Below are 17,566 nucleotides of genomic sequence, written 5' to 3'. Positions count from 1 at the left end.
ATCTTATATATAATAGCATTGATCGCTAATCCCTAATACGGCAATGATCTCATATCTCCTATCGACAATACCTACCACTTCCCAACTCTACCACAATTACATTAATATCACAAATATTCACGTGCTATATTCGTATGTTTATTAAATCTCTTACCGTCACATACTCGCCCCCAGTCAACAGTGCATTGTGATTTATAATTTCCTAAGAGTGAAAACGGCCATTTCGATAGTCGAGCGCGCAGCAAAGGCCAGAATAATGGAGCCGAAAGAAGCTTCTGTCGGAGCATCCGTCTGGTGTTTAGCTACCGGACTCAAAAATACAAAATTAAGCACAAAGGGAAGCGAATACTGGGATAGCTTTAAAGAGCGAGCGGAGGCAGTGTTTTGGTGGGACGACACTCAAAATTATCATTCAGACGGCGCGCGGGAATGTTGCGCGGCGAAATTAATTCGCACATCCTACGCACGGACGCGAAGACAAAAGGAGCACGAAAGAACAGCAGGAAAGCACGAAGAAATGCACAAAGGGTGGGAGGCGATGGGCGTGCACGCGCCGACCGAAGAATGCTATTTTCGCCATTGTAACCAACTGAGCAATGCGCGCCGCACTTGAAAACGTTGGATACGTGCAGACTGCGCGTGTGCTCCCCCCCCCACCTTCTAGCCCTTTATCTAGCCCATTCCCCCACTTTTCGTGCGCACTCGTCTACAATCGTGCCATCGGCCCAGTCCACAACCTCCAAGAATGCCTAGCTCAAAGTAAATAAACGGATTTTTCTGTTGCGATGATGATGCTCGAGCGGGCCGGAATTCACCCCATTCAAGACCATTCTCCCGCCACGGTCTCGTGAGACGAGAAAAGGGCCTTGGACAATCCTGGCCCTCGAACTTCGTCGGAATGAGTTCCGCTACTTTCCGCGAAGAATGCCGAAAACATGAGCGCGAGCACGCTGCGAAAGAACCTGATTTCCCGGCTCTCTTATCTCGACAAAAGCTACGAGGCAGCGAAAGGAATTCGATCATCGTGCTTACGAATTGTTGCTCACCCTCTCCTCCCCCCAGCCCTCGCTCCCACCGCCTCCCCACTAATCACGACCAGCCCCCTCCGTCCCGCTCACCATGTCATCATTCTTCGGGCGGGGCCAGAACGGGCCAGGGGGCGATTGTGTGGGTGTTGGGGGAGGGAAAGTTGGTAGTGGGGGAGGTGTACGACGAGGAGAAAGCGGCTGTACCGGCAACAGATCTTCGATCATTTTGGCTCTGACGGGGCGCACGCGTGCGATTCGATTTCTGACTTGGCACTACGCGGGGGATGATTGAATTGGCGTGACTTATCATGCGGAGGGCCGGAATCGTCGCTCCATCCGTCAGACGAACAATGACGCGTTATCCGTCAATGCGCCGCCACTGCCAGACAGTTAGATGGAGACAGAGAGAGAGAGAGATTGAGAGAGAGAGAGAGAGTGAGAGAGAGAGAGAGAGATTGAGAGAGAGAGAGAGAGATAGTGAGCGGGCGGGAAGGGAGTCGCGATGTGCCTAAGTGTAAATTGATTTACTCTGCAAACCTTCCCTTTCCCTCTCTACGTGACATCATGACGTGCCTTGGGTTTTTCGTGCTGGATTCGTATTTCACTGCTTCCGCAATCTTCGCACGCACGTATCGAGAAACGACGAATAACAATTTAATGAGCAAGTCATTGCATTCGCTATATACTTCTAATTGAAGGAGCACGGATAATGATCTTAATGGCTTTTAGCTTCGAATTTGTGAGTATTATTATTTATGTGAACGCGATAATCGTAAGGCAAAGAAAGGGCAAAAAATCATAAAAATAAATCAACGATAATCATAAATAATTAATAGAGATATATGCTCGTTATTATGGTTCGCAATTATGGTTCGCCGGCAAAAATGCCTAGTTACTAAACTAGTTTCTCGTTACGTAAAAACTAAGTGAAATACTACATGATCGTTATAATATGCTTTATATTATATAATAAGCGATTATTTATAAGAACATTTCAGGAGATATTAATTTAATATTTTACTTCATCGACGCCTGCGAAATTAATTTTCTGCATTTAATGTACATTATTAACAATTTTGCATGGTAGGGGGTGTATGAGAGGGTAAAACAGAGAGAGAGAGAGAGAGAGAGAGAGAGAGAGAGAGAGAGGGAAGCAAATTCGATGGATTAAGGAAACGGGGAAAAGAGAAAGATGTAAAAAAAAATGATGAGCAGATGGAAAACCAGAGGAATTTAAAGATGGCCTATTGACTTTATGTCAAGAGTTGTCACTTTCAGCTCGTTTTCCACGAGAAGTTTAATTTTCCTAGATCTACTACCATTACTGCTGGTACACAACTACTAATTCTACTACTAATAGTAGCTTACTATTCGGACTCCCGATGCTCCACGCTGTACATTTACATACTCTGTTAGAAGGCATTGGACGTGAAATTGTCGTACCCTGCTGCAATGGAACAGCGGTTCGAGTTATTTTTTAAATTATTCATTCGGAGAGTAGGTCAGTGGAAAAGTTAGTCTGTGTTTGCCATTTCGAAACTGCCTTTTCGTCGATGTGACATCGTCGTCCTTAAACGCTCCCTTATTTTCGTTCGCCCTTCGCATATCTATCTATCGAGATATCAATAATAAAATCGCGTGCTAAAGCAAAATCTAAAGAGTCACCAGCTGCGCGACTGAACAGGGATTTTAATCATAAAGTGTTGCAGCTGAGTGCGAACGAATTACAGAAAGCTAAGGCCGGGCCCTCCTTCTTTATTTTGCGTCTCTGAATAAGGATTCGGCGATTAACGCATCCAACAGCTGACGTGGGCGACCGATCGATGAAAGCTATGCAGCAACTTAATGAAATTTGAGTCTTCCACAGTAGCTAACGCCTCGACCGCGCCTCTACACAAATGCGCCTGCACAGACGCAGTACACACATACACATACACACACACACACACACACACACACACACCGACATCACACACACCGACATCACACAGTGAGCACATAGTTATAAATACGTGTATAAATGGGCGTGCGCTCGTCCGTACAACCTGCACACAACACACTCACGCAAACGAACACGCAAACAGATATAATTAAATATATATATATGTGTGTGTGTGTGTGTGTGTGTGTGTGAGGATACAGATGCCAGGGAAGTTTGAAGCACCCGAGTCTATTGATTTTCCGAGTCGGATATTAAAGGCATTGTAATAAGCATATTGGCGGGGACGGGGGTCGGAAAGGCAAATTTAAGCAGTATCACGGACTTCTCGACCTCCGCTTGCATTTCTCGTCGTACTACAAACTACTCGATAGTTCGTACTTACGTTACGACGAATGAAGTTATGTGATGTCATAATTTAAAGCTACTCTACAGAATACCGAGACTTGGAAAATATTTGAGATTATAACGAGCTTATAAATGTGGCCAATGGGCCAATCAAATACCATTCGACTCGTAAATGCAAATACATATTTAACATAGTAGCTTAGCTCGATAAAGGGAAAGCTTTTTTGTTTCCTTTGTTTTGACGAACGCTTAGTAAAATGAAAGTATTATGTTGAGATACATAATTTAAGCGATAAATTGAATGATAAATAATCATTGAAGCAATTGAAAGAGTCAAACACATTGACACAGACACAAAAGAGCCACGAACTCTTATATAAATTATTCTAAATAGTTCAATTGATAGGTCAAGAAGATGAGCGTACACGCATTGGAATTAAAAAGAAACATATTTATCGAGCATTCAGAGGAGGATTTGCAGTTGAAAATAACAAAACTCCTTCGTATTTCCAGTTAATCCTTAAAATAGCGCGGAAGTAGCATTTGATCGACAAATGATAGAGTAAGAAAGCCCGGCCAGTAAATATTAATATGCTTATTACAAGGTTACCATCTAAATAAGTATAAATGATCACCGAGAAATGCTTAACGCGTCAGTAGTCCTTAACCCTCGTAATAAACCCTCGTAGTACATAACGGGAAGAAGGGCAGCGATACAAGCTCGAACACGCATTATATATTGGATCTCGTCTGGCCGCCATTTTTCATCCTCTCGTTCTCTCCCCGTTCACCCTCGGGCCCGCGAAACTCGCGCGCATTAAAGCTCCGTTATTAAGTCGCGCCGACGCTTTATATTCGCCGCATTCGTTCTTATGAAGAGTAATTGGAATTACGATTACACGCGGGCGTAGCTTCGCCTTTCTTTATGGTTGCGCGGGCGAGAACGTGAGTCACTAGTGGTAGAAGCGGGGCAGAGTAAAGTGAATCCTCCCCCCCCCCCTCCCTATTATCTTTATCTCCGCGCTCTTCGCGCTCGTTCCAGCCATTTATTTATTTTTTCGACTCAGCGGCACTTTCTTCGGACGCGGCTAATGCTATAAATGCGCTTGGGCTTCGCTTAAGGCTCGCGTTGTTACAAATGTAACGATCTCATTGCGACATTTTATTAATATAAAATGAAACGAAGGAATAGAAAAGGAAATGAGAGAGAGAGAGAGAGAGAGAGAGAGAGATAGAAGGAGAATGAAGGGTGAAAAAAGAAAAAAGGGTGAAGGTAGCGTGTGCGTGACGTTATTTAAACGTGACGTTCTGCCACCTCGAGAGCTGTATAAATGTCAACAATGCTACGGTCAACAATGGCCGCCAAATTACAATTGTACACGATCCATGCTATCTCAGAATGACCTAAAAATATAATTCTTGCCGCTTGATGCAAAACAATACATTTAATTATTTACAGAATTATGGCGTTGAAAAAAATTGCGATAATTAATGGATGGATAATTTTATACTTTTCACTTATTTTTACATTAATTTCATTAAGAATCAAAAATATTTATATAAAATAAATATTTTCAATACCATCGATATACACACGAGTATATATTCTGTATGCGCGCGCGCGAGTGTGTGTTAGAATATCATATTTATTTACTTTTAATAGGTATTAGTTTAGAATGTTATAATACTTACGATGGACATAGTTTCAATTTTTTAAAACTATAATTTCAAATATGAACATTAGGAGAATATTCTTTTGAATATTCACGGAAATAAGATGTAGAACGCGAAAATATTTTCTACCAGAAATGCAATAATATATTTGATATTTCCAATTCAACAGATTTGATTTCAGCAACTGCATTTCAAGGGGTGCAAGATAAAACGCTTATACGCAACGATTATATTTGGCTACTCAAAATCATTAAAGTGATATGCATTTTTGCATTTTTCACGATATTAACTCTATCAATATGAATGACTATTTGATTTTACAAGGAAAGATTTCATTTGAAACGGATAAAAAAAAGGCAATAAAAAATCCGTAATTTTTATAGACATGTCACATTAAGGATTAACAATTATCGAGCAATAATTAACATTTGTCATAACTTTTTTTTTCCAGAATTCTCAAATCGAAATCAATGCGGATTTTGTAAAATTAATGTTCATTATAATAATGATGCTTATCCGGCATCACAATGTACATTCACGAAAAAATTTATTTTCTGCAAAAAGTAACACATTCCTAATAACGAGGACTAATGGAAAATCATTTAATTAAAGCAATATTAAAATTAATTTATAACGATATATCGGCATTTAAGCCTTCGTTATTTACCTGAAAATTAAATTGCATAACACGAGATAACCACAATACATTGTATTGGTAAATTAATATGGTAAAAGAAAAAAATTGTAAATTCTTTGTTGTCGTTTCGAATATGAAAAAGTATGCGTGTGTCATTCATTAAAACAGTATCAAAAGCGCAAAATCATAGAAATTTATTTTATTCGACTTGCTTTGACCAACAATTAACATGCAATCCGTTACTCGAATCAATAAAAAAAAAAAGTAAGTGATTTAACTTTTCCGCCTTTTCTGCCTTTTCCGTTCCACCCCTCCCGCCCTGTTCGCGCCATTTCGTTTTATTATCTCTTTTTCTTCCGTTAATTTTTCTCAATTTTCGCATCTCGCTTCGCCAAGTTTTCTCTCTCTCTCTCTCTCTCTCTCTCTCTCTCTCTCTCTATTCGGTCCTCTGCACCTCGTTAGAACAGCCTACGGAAAAGCCGAGCGAGAAGCTCGCAAAGCGTTTTGCCGTGATTATGCATAACGACGCATATGAACTAGATACGAGCCTCGCGTAATCCCCTCGGGACTGATGTTCCGAGCTCTCCATTCTTTTTCACTCTCTCTCTCTCTCTCTCTCTCTTCCTCTCTCTCTTCCTCTCTCTCTCTCTCTTCCTCTCTCTCTCTCTCTCCCTCTCTCTCTCCCTCTCTCTCTCTCTTCCTCACTTCCTCTCTCTCTCTCTTCCTCTCTCATTCGCCCTCCTATTTTTTCACTTTCTTTTCCAACTTGCAGATTCTCATTTTTCGTTGGAAAGCGAGCCACGCGCACCATTCGTCATTAATCGCCGAGTTATACGCGTCGCACGGTACTTACACCGGAAAGCAATCGCGTCCGTTTTTCCGGTTGAGTGGCATTAATTCGATGCAGGGTGCACGTATGATTGTACTTCGTCTCCCCTTCTCTGATTCATTGCTGTGCAAAGGCACGATTGAAAAGCTTCCGAAATCGTAATGCCGTTACGTAGGTGGCAGTGCTTTTTTAATTAGTGCACTTATATATTCAAACTTCCATTTTTTTTCCCTTCCGCAGTAAAGGTGGATGAATTTTGCCTCGAGGGCCCAGGCACTACAATTTTTTCTCCTGTATTCATTTCCATTTTTGTCATACGGTAGGTGATGCTTTTTTCCACCTTTTTCCCCCATGCTTCGTCACGGCTTTATTAAAGGGAAATGTAAAATCGCAAATCGATACGTTATTTGTCTTGGGCAGAACTAAATAATACAGACACATTTGTTATGCATTCCAGTTTAATTTTCTTTATCAGATATTTTACCAGTAAATATACCTACAACCGTCCCTGAAAATTTTTAAAACTAATATAATTACAAAATCTTCTTTTTATGTTAAAAATGCTCTTCGATTTCCTATTATCCTTTCCAATTATACGTCAATTGTTTCTAAATTTCATTGAAAATTGTTGTCTTACATTTGTTTAATGCGTTTTATTTAGAAAGATGCATTTTTGCAAATTATCGTGAGAGATGTTGTGGTTATAATATAGCAGAATTAGGTTGCATCTCTCGTATAAGTGAACGCGATGAATAATGCAATGTAATTCTGAAAAATTGAATGCTCATTTCGACGATTATTTTTCACAAAAGATTTTTAAAAACAATAGCAAAGATAAGGTAGAATATAGTTAATGTGAAAGGGTGCTTTTGTATCTTCTTAAATGTGATAAATTTATTCCGCTTGTGCTTGCTTGAAACATGCGCAAGTGAAACCGTTAGAAAATTTTCTACGTTTCTCTCGCTTTCTCATTCGCACACATCCTTACGTACAAAATAAAGGCTTTTACATCTATCTCTCATAGCATAATTCTCATACGACGAACTAATGCATTATAAAAGTCACTTAGTCTCAAATACATGCAATTCATAAACGTGTGAAATCATTCGTCAATGAGTTCTTACTCCCACTTTTTCGATGTACAATGCAATTAGTTTTGTAATAATATGCATTAGTTACTTTGTATAGTTTCAAATTTTTAGCTAGTAAATGCGTTTCTCAAAGTCATTCATCGGTTAATGTTGTTTTTATTACCGCGCTATCGATTTATCATATTATATTCTTTATAAATCACTTTGCAGGAAATGGCAATCACTTGAAATTGGAGAAAATTTTAAATATTAACTGCACAATTTTATAAAATAATAAATTGTCAGTTGTGTGTATTCACGGTATTTTAATTAAATTCAATGTAAAATTTTCCCTGCTCACATCGTGCAATATTACAAACTTGACTCTATGGAATATAAATAAATAAAGAGAGATAGAGAGATAGAGAGATAGAGAGAGAGAGAGAGAGAGAGAGAGAGAGAGAGAGAGAGAGAGGGAGAGAGAGAGAGAGAGAGAGAGAGAGAAAAGACTAAAAACACGAATATTTATACATATTTATTCTTATCGGATTGTAATTAAGACTTAATAAAGTAATACGTAGTACGATATATACCTTTATATGGCTTTGAAAATTCTGCAGCTAATGTAGTTTATAAAATACACAATTTATACCTTCAATTTCTAATCTAGTAATCGCTGAATGCAATGAATTTGATTAAATATGTATATTAGTTTCTACTTCATAATTTTATTAAATTTATTAGCAGTGTGTTAAAACGCATTTGTTAGCTGCAAAATACGTACCCGAAATAGGTTTCCTTGATAACTATAATAACGAGAGCTTCGAGCTGATTCCATCTATCTCGACTATATATCCGAGTTTCTAATTGTTCTCAAATTCGTTAGGAATTAATTTGGGAAAATGGAAAAAGCCACACACTCGGTGATAAATGTTTAGTCAATGGATCAATCTGACATTGACGTCGAAAAATGATTTGCCTGGCGAAAAAATCCCACCAATGGTACGGCAACATTTGCGCATAAGTAAGCCGAGGTTTTGTCACCTCCCACAGCCGCGTACGTCAAAGCGACCGATATTTACAATTAAGTTTCGACAAAATAGTTTCGATACTCCCGTGAGCCATGACCACTCGAGGAAAAGCAGCCAGAGCTTTGAAAATTCAATTTCGCCGAGCGCATAATCATGAAAAATCGAGGCCACAAGAGCGAGGCCGATAGGGGCAAGGAGCCGACGCCCACAACATCACGTGGTCCGATCGTCCCTGATTTTCCGTTTTCGTGCCGTAATTGCCACGGCACCAAGGAGGTAAATAAAGCCGACGCTATGTAGGCCAGAGGAAGGAAGCCAAGAAGCGGCCGCTCCTACGTAAACCCAAATTCAAATTCGGCGGGATTGTTAGGTTTGGCGCGAGGTAGATATCTCCTCCTCGTAAGCAACGTCGAAACTGATTTGTTATACGAACGCCGGGCTTAATTATTTCTAAGCCTCCCACCTTCTGCCGTGGGGGAGCTCACGTGAGCTCGTCCACGCGAACAAGTCGCGCGCAATGCCGAGGAGTGGCGTTAGGGCCCTCATTATGGCCCAAGGGCTAGGCAATTTATCCGTTAGGCGACGGTTGCCGTGGGATTGGAGGCGCGCGTTGGCGTGTTTATATTTCAAGTGCCTATCGATCGGGGCCTTCTACCTTTCACTACGACCGATCGCTTACGCTTTCATCCTTTAATCGAATTCTTCGCCCCAGAGGGATCCCTCCCTCCTCCTTCATTTTTTATTTAATTTTAATCCCTCGATTTTACTGTTATTGGCACAAGGAATTTTTCGACTTACTTGATACTTGGGCTGACGAGCTTCGAGTCTCCTGTTCTTTTAGTATCAATTTATCACGCGACTTATACATTTGTTTCTTCCTGATTACATTTTCATATTCAAATGACATTTACATTATCAAAAATACTAAAAAAAACTCATTAGACATTAAATTTCCGGCAATTTCGATTAAAGCTAATGAATGGTGATTTCGTTTTAATAAAGATAAAATATTTCGGTAATCGGTATGTGCGGCCCTCGTTTATTTTGACTTTTAATTTCCTCTGTACCTTCTATTTACCGTCTATTTTTCACTAGGAACCAAAAACAAAAAGAAAAAACAAGAAACCAATAACAGTTGGTTTAAAAATTGCTTCTTTGTACTAATGAAAAGTTGCCACGGCCAACGAATGACGTCTTTTATATCTGATTTGCGATTTTTCTTTATGGCTTTGGTCGAACGTTTACTCACTTTATCTCTTTATTACTCCATAGTCGTGCATTTACAATGAAAAAAACAAGGCAAAAATTCCTTTCTTACCGAAGTTAATATGAATTGTGGGAAAGAAAAATTAAACGACAAAACCAAAAAGCCTTGTTATTTTATAAAATATCTCTATGTCTTTTCTGACTTTCTGAGACGATTCCCCTAACTCGGTAATTTGGAGCATAAAAACAAAAAAGTTTTAAAAACATTGAATGTTGGTTATTAGCAACGACCAAATAACAAAGGCCATCAGATAATTGTACATCAAGACCTTAACCTTACCATTAATAATGATTACATCTGTAAAAAGAATAACTGAACGTTTAATTAACGTTTGTTTACAAAGCGATATTTGCAATACATTAATCTTAAAAGGTTAAACGTGTTATTGAAAATCTCTGTATCATTTAATTACCAAAATACGAAAGCTCTTTATAAGAAAAATTATAATGAATCAACGGTATTGTATTTTAAACAAAAAAGTAATAAAAAAAAAAAAAAAAAAAAAAAAAAAAAAAAAAAATGACAATGTATTATATTCCAGGTTCAATTTAATGAAAATCTTTGTTTTACCCAATTGCATTCGATAATAATTGAATAATTTATTTTATATTCGATACACTTTTATATCATATTCTGATCAAATATTGAGAATGAGAATAGTAAAACAGCTTTGAACATTCAAATCCACATTTTAAGTTTTACCATTGTTAACCTTATTAGGTTATATATAGGTATATATATATATATATATAAATTTTTTTTTTTTTTTTTGTATAGAAATATACATACAAATATGCCTTAAGAACTAATGTGAAAATCGTATTAAAAATTAAGATTATGCCAGCTGACATTGTAATTATTAATTAAATTAAATTAAATAATCATACCAATCGCGTAAAAAGTTTTATTCCAATTAATAATCTATTAAAAGTATTCATTAATGCATTCTTAGTAAAATTTGCAATTCATATTATTTTATCCAATGCGGTGAAGGCATAAGTATTTTTCATTTTTCGGCTAATTTCTTAAAATAGCTTAAGACGTCGTCAAATTTTTAAGGGATTCGAATATTCATTAAAAGCATTATTATTGAAGATTAGTAAAAGAATGGAATGAAAAATATGAGAGATGGAAAATTTTAGACGAATTATATATAGCCGCGAAGGATATGAACACAACAATTTTCTCGCATCTCATTTTCCTCTTTGATTCCAAATTTCCTGAAAATGAGATCTTAAATTTTAGCCTCGCTCTAACTGGAGTAGGTACGAAAATGGGAATTTCTTAAGCGGAATGATAGATTAAAATTTTAGTTAAATGAAATTTGTAGTATCAAAATTGTAGTAATACAAAGTTGGCTGTAAAAGTTAAATCTGATATCGTCGAGGAAGTTTCGCAAAAATTACATCCAAGTTTACGTTTAGCGAAATTCCTTACATCGTAATCTTAAGTATTTTCATTATTAAAATCCAAACTGCATCTCATCGTTGATAATACGGCCAAATTTTCCATTTGAAATTTCAACTCTGTCTCATTCGCCAGATATTATAAGCGACGCGCTCTCAACAATCTAATAGCCAAGGACATAAAAAGTGCGATTAACAGTGCCCATTAAATACAGACTTCGTCGAGTCTCAAGCGGACATTATCAAAGAATCCCTCGATAAAGCAAAGTGTCAACGATCCGGCAATTGCTTACCCCGTGCCTTAAAGTAAAATCTACGGCCAAATGTTTTTCGCTCACTCGCACCCTCGGACCGAACTTTCTTCCTCTTGCCTCGAAGGACGAATTGTCTTGCCGGGTGAGCCCTGGAGTATGACGGTGGTGGTAGCTGGCCGCGATGATGGTGATAGTCGTGGTAATGGTGGTGGTGCTGGTGCTGACGCTGGTTGGTGGCGGTGGTAGTGGTAGTCGCGGTGGTAGTAGCGGTGGTAGTAGCGGTGATGGTGGTGGTGGTAGCGGTGTCAGTGGTGGTGGTAGCGGTGGTGGTAGCGGTGGCGGTGGCGGTGGTGGTGGCGGTGGTGGTGGATTACTCCCCCTCGCTCCGTCTGTCTGCTCACCCCGTGGAATCGCGGACGCGTGCGGGATTTCAGCTCGACCTGGGAGAGGATCGATGTGGCGCGGGTGTACGCGATGGTACACCGGGTGAGCGAGAAGGATATCGTTAGCTTGAGCGGAAGGAGGGAGAATTGTAGCGGCTACGTACATAGTGGTAGAGCTTGCACGAGTACGTAGTGCACGTCGTGGCAATGGTCCTCTGAATTAGAGACGCCAATCAAGTTGACTTATGGCCGACGCCGTGGAAATTAGTTCAAAGAGAACATCGTGCTTTGATATCAGCAGCACAGTGTCGCACGAGCTCCCTCCCTCCCTCCTACTCATTCCGTTCATCTATTCCCCTACCATTCCTTCCTTCCTTCCTTCCTTCCTTCCTTCCTTCCTTCCTTCCTTCCTTCCTTCCTTCCTTCCTTCCCTACTTCCCTCCTTCCTTCCACCCTTCCATCCTTCCACGACATTGCTTATTCTTTCTGCACTTTGCTTTTTTTATCCTCGACGCGACTCTTTCTTTTTCTTCCTTCCCTCTCTATCGCGCTTTCTTCACCTACGCGTGTCTGTGCGGCCGCATGCCCGCTCGCATGCTGCACGTGCATCAAACTACCCGTAGCGGTTGGCTCGCGGCGTTGATAAGACTTTTTGCTTTCTGCTAGGGTTGTGGAAGGAATTTTATTGCGCGTGGAGACTACTCGGAATTGCCCTTACGAATCCAAAAGTCCGCGGCTCCAGAATCTTTCACACTATTAATTCTTTCGCCTCCTTATTAAAGCATACTTCAGAGATATGAGAATTACTTTGCGTTAATTTCTCCGCAGGCTATTCTCGGAGAAGACTTGTATGCTGCACTTATTGCTCCTCTGCTGGCAGATCAAAGAAATGCCCTCGCCCTGTTTGAAATGTTCTGTTGGAACTGTAGAGAATCTGACGCGCGATTAGAATTGCTTCATCTTGTTTGTTTTATCTTTCTTATTTTTCTTTGGATAAGGAGAGCTTTGTAGGGAGTCATGTGAGGTAGTAATAAACTGAGGGAAGCTACTGAATTCTGTACTTACCACTGCTACTTGTGTGCAAATTAAATAATATTTTAAATGCATCTGTGCTGATAAGACACTTTATTATACATTTAATAAAAGTTCAAATAAAGCTTATAATTTTAATGGCAGTAATTTTACAGCTAATGATAAAATATCGTAGTATAAGAGAAGAGAAAGAAAACGAAGTAGGCTACGTAATATGAGAAATAACAGCACAACAATTATTCATATAATGGGTACAAATGAAAAAGTATATTCATAAAAAGTAATTTACATCCTGCAAATGTTAACTGCGATCCCACAATTTGCACGAGAGAAAAAAATGTTTGTTGTGACGTTGTGTTTGAACGTGACGAAATTACGTATCCTAGCGAGTACATAGAGATAATAGATGCAGGTCTACTAGAAGCTCACTTTACATTTCTTTTCTACTCACTATTATTAAAACATGCGCGTGAATTCGTGCTCTAACACACACTTGAATGCCATTTAATATTAAACAAAAAAACTGTATATTAATTGTTTTAGGGCTATATTCACGCATAAATAATCGTCATTTAACAAATCACACTTACTGCCTTTTATGGCTGAAGTATTGAAAAATTCAACACCCATTATCTAGTTTTTTTTCTTTCTTTTTTGTAATATCAAGCTAGCAGCGCGTTAATATAATTTTCATAATCGTCTCACGTTCATAGACAGGCCGTTTATAAATTTTTTAAAAGAATTTTAACTAAGAAGAGAATTTTCCTAAGCCAGTATCACCAACAACAATTATACAAATACTCTAGAGAATTAATTAAACGCGGTCGGTTCCGTCGCACAATCAATCTGCACTTACACTCATTTTCCATTTCAAATTAAACTTTATTCAATTAATATCAATTGTCGCGATTACGACTGTAGCGACGATATCTATGTCTTATTCCAGATCCGCATTCTCATTGTCGCAGGCAAGTGGAAAGGAGAGGAAGAGAAGCTCGACGTAATTGTAAGAGCTATGAAAACAGGGCAAATCGAAAGTGCTCGACTACTCGAGAAAATTAAATCCGGAAAATCGAGGCGCGAGCCGACAACTGCGATCAGCATCGGCAGCAGTATTTTCGAGGATCGTCGAGTGTTCCATTCATGTCGGGCGCGAAAGTACATAGGACACGAAGCGCAACGTCACCTCCTCGGGCGCACCTCGGCGATTGAGCGTCGCGCACTCGAGGGCCGCTTGTCTTCGGCCAACACCGCGCAATAAATGTGCGAACAGGATGGAGAGAAGAGATTGAGAGGAAGGAAGAAAAGACGGAGGGAAGGAAGAATGGAGTCGAAAGCCAAGCGCCTCGAGCCCTTCTTTACCGGGCTGACGCTCGGCACACATACGCAGCGGCGGCTCTGCGTCTTCGTTCGCCGCGCAATTAATGTCTGCGCTCCGGCATGTGCATGTGCAATCTCTTTGGGAATTCGACGAGTCCCGTTTTCTCGCGACTTCTCGGGTCTCTCCTCGCCCCGTCAGATCGAAGGAGGTCGAACTCGAGGGAGGGGAGGGATGGGCACGACTCCCTCGATGCTTATGGCTTTTGATGCGATGGAAAAATTCACGAACGATAAATCATGCTTCCGAGACAAATGGAAGAGAAGGTCTCGGATAAACAATGAGGTATTAGCAATTGGATATTCACAATCTTGGTGAATTCGGTGAACCATTTGTTTGGCAGTTTCAACGATTAATCAATGCCCCGCTCTATTGGCTGACTACCTACCGATTGATCTCTAATTGTCGTTTATCGTTCATTTATCAGCTCGCAGATCATAAACTTTTCTTATTGACAAATGAAATGTCGTAAGCCAAATATATCATGTACAATTTTCTCTACTCTTAGATTTTTTAGATTTTACTTTTAATGCCTCTGGTAAGAAGTTTGAAGCTACATGACGTAATTCTAGATTAATTAACAGCCATGATTTATTAATAATTATTCGAATGGCTTTTGTCATTCCGAGTATATTACAATTCAAATATGACAATAAACTTAATTCAACTATTACGTAATAAATGTATTACGACATTTTCGTCATATTATCATTTCTTAGATGGGGGATGTATTTTTACTTGCGCAATATTACAGCGAAATTATAGTTTTTTAAATCAACATTATATTTATAACGGGAAATTATATCACAATCATCAGTCTCTCATTGATTTTTCGTAATTGAGAACATCACGACCACCACGGATGTTTATTCCAACGAGTCCTTGTCTTGCTGAAAAAGCAATTTGTCATTTTGGCTCAAAGCTAGGATTTTCTGTTTCACGTTAATTCTTGTCACTGGTCTTTTCCAATGGAATTTATCTTTTTCATAGTCTCGGAAATGAAAATTGAAAGACACGAGACAGCCTGACTTGATAGATTATATTACAGAATGGCTTCGACCAATATTTCTATTTACGTCATTATTTGACTGTTACGTCAGAGGTATTACTTATAATATTATTTTACTGCTTTCTCGCCGACAATTGATCGCGACTGTTCAAATGTCGAGATTTCCATTCGATAAATAAATACCTTGGCTTACGATTGTTAATTTGGTGATTTGAATTTGGTGACGAATTCTAAATAAATTCAAAAAAAGCTTGGAACTAAACCAAGCAAATAATTTAATATTCACTACCAATACATACAATTATTTTATCTACATTATAAACATTGCTGATTTATTTGATAAAATAATTGGTTTTATTTATTTGCCATTAATACATATAAATATCAAAAATAGTTTAGATGCATATCGTTTTGAAGCTTTCCGAGTTTTACAATTATGATTAAGATAAATAAGAAATGCTAATAACTATCGTAATAATATAATTTAAATATTTATTACATAATATTTAATTGAGTAATATGCAATTAAATGAAGACTGCTTTACGAAAAGCTAATTGTATAAAATTAAATTATCGCATAATGTTAAATGTCGTAATTTAGATTAAATTATTAATATGATATTCGCATCTCGAATGATAGTGATTAAATCTCTAAGCTTTCATAAATTAATGGCCAAACTTTAATAAGAATGACTACTAAATTGTCATCGTTATTTCTAGTTACAAAACCATGTAAGGCTCATTAATATATAAATATTTTAAAAATCATATTACATTATAGACGCATAAAATTATATGACGTTTTAATAATTGATTTTAATAATGACAACAATTTTCCATATTATTCAGAAAAATTCAACTAATCTTAGGTGAAAGTTTTATTTGCATAAATCAATTATTAATTTTTCTTTGTAATATCAAAACGTTGTAAGGTATTACAGTCAATAATTGAAATCGTAAATTTTTAATTCTCAAGTACTCATTTAAATTTTTTTTATTTTAAGTAATGATAATTTAAAAATAACAATAGATTTTGATTGACGATAATGAATTATCTTTTTGTTACATTTATGGCATATAATTTTTATATTTATATGTTTATTAAACCTTTTAAAGTTCGAGTCGATTGCTAATACAACATCATTTGTATATGCTTTTGGCATAAGATTTGACATAAAATGTTAAAAAAATTTTATAATCTAGATGAACCATTAATCATAATATAAAATTATATAAGAAATTACTCTTTTACTCTTGCAAAAATAAAAAATATATCAATATTTTCAAGAATTATTCGTAATATCGTTTGTATACTTTTACACGTTGCAGCCGTTAATCAGTAAATTTTTCTTTTTAAAGAAAAATCTCATTACTTACTTAACAATTTTGAAAATAATTAATTTTTTAAGAGCAAATGAAATAAAAGCTTAAGAACGAGAGAATTACATTTCGTGAATTATTTATAATAAAATTTATAAATTTCATAGCGTAAATAATGAAAAAATTTCACGGTATTGTTTTATTTATTATATCGACAGCTGTTAAAACCATAAAAAATCAACTTAATTGTTAGGTAATAATTTAATATTTACAGAAATTTATTATCCATAATTTTCGAATCTTATTACAGTAAGCATAGCACAATGAAAATTAATAATGACATAAATTAATTATGCCCAGCATTATTCGTTACTCAATATAATATAATATATTCAATGATGAAGAGTGTAAAGTTGCTCCACCGACATGCAATTACATTTACTAAATAATACAATATCAGATACAGTGTCCACGGAACAATGATAAAAACTAATTAAATAAATCCATGCATTTTAATACAAATTTAGTGGCTTCTCATTTTAACCTCCTATACAATACTCCGTTTAAAATTAAAAAATGACACACTTACTGCAATGACAAAATTAAGTATAATAGTCGGATTACTATCAATAATGCATTTAATTTCATTCGTTCAAGTATTGAATTGCGTTCCTTGACGCAGCTTATCTAAAACAATATCTTACACTTGCACAAGTGGAGCTCTCAATAATTTACTCGCTGACCTTCCGAACAATCCGTTTATTTGACAAATATCCTCGACCTCATCCCATCGGCTTCCCGCACCCACGTATAACAATATAAATGTAAATAACCTTGTGTCGAATAAACTTTCATTAAGGAAATTGTCGCAGACGCACATCCGGCGAGTCTGAAAAAAAAAATTACACTCACAGACACGCGTACACACTCAATATCTCTCTCTCTCTCTCTCTCTCTCTCT

This window comes from Ceratosolen solmsi, unplaced genomic scaffold (assembly GCF_000503995.2).
Source record: "Ceratosolen solmsi marchali unplaced genomic scaffold, CerSol_1.0 scaffold2, whole genome shotgun sequence".
NCBI lineage: Eukaryota > Metazoa > Arthropoda > Insecta > Hymenoptera > Agaonidae > Ceratosolen > Ceratosolen solmsi.
This window is presented reverse-complemented; position numbering follows the sequence as displayed.